Source organism: Ciona intestinalis, unplaced genomic scaffold (assembly GCF_000224145.3).
Source record: "Ciona intestinalis unplaced genomic scaffold, KH HT000086.1, whole genome shotgun sequence".
Taxonomy (NCBI): domain Eukaryota; kingdom Metazoa; phylum Chordata; class Ascidiacea; order Phlebobranchia; family Cionidae; genus Ciona; species Ciona intestinalis.
In genome coordinates this window covers 1-692 of record NW_004190408.1, presented here as the reverse complement: position 1 = coordinate 692, position 692 = coordinate 1, and positions in this window count along the sequence as shown.

The window sequence follows — 692 nt, the reverse complement described above, 5'->3', positions numbered from 1 at the left end:
GTGACCAGGCGTAGTTAGGAGCTGGTTTGGGTTGACCAGGGGGTTACAGTCATAGAAAGACCGAGTAACCAAACAAATGCTAATGTGATGTAGCTAAAAAATCACCGGTATTATTTAAGTCACCGATTTGCATAAGATGTCATTAGAGCCAAAACTTAATCAATTTATCTTTATTGCTACGTCACAATGGTTTCTGTCGCTTAACAATCGTGTTTATGACGTAGGTATCACGTGGTGACAGCCTTCGGTCACAGGCGAGTGATTCTGAGGAAGAATGCTCTCGACTCCAGCTAGCGGTGGAAGAATTAACCGATAAGTTTAACCAGGTGGAGCAAGAGAGGGAGGATTCTGTAAACAAGCTACAAATATTACAAGTATGTTGTTTGTGACGTCATAACGAGGAAACGAACGGTGTTTCGTGTATTCTATAATGCAACGCAAGGAGAGGGGGGCATTTTTAAATACCAGAGTGGTGGCCACGCCTACCTCTAGCCTTGATTCGTAGCGGACACGGTGTATGAAACAAAACACCCATGTTATAACAACTGTCGTTGCCCCGTCATGCGAGGATAACCAGGTTACACTCAATATATGTTATAATATATTATATTTATGTCAGGATAAGATCGGGCAGATGGAGAACGAGATTGAGATGAAACGAAGTCAAGTTGAAGTTTTACAAAGGGGATCCT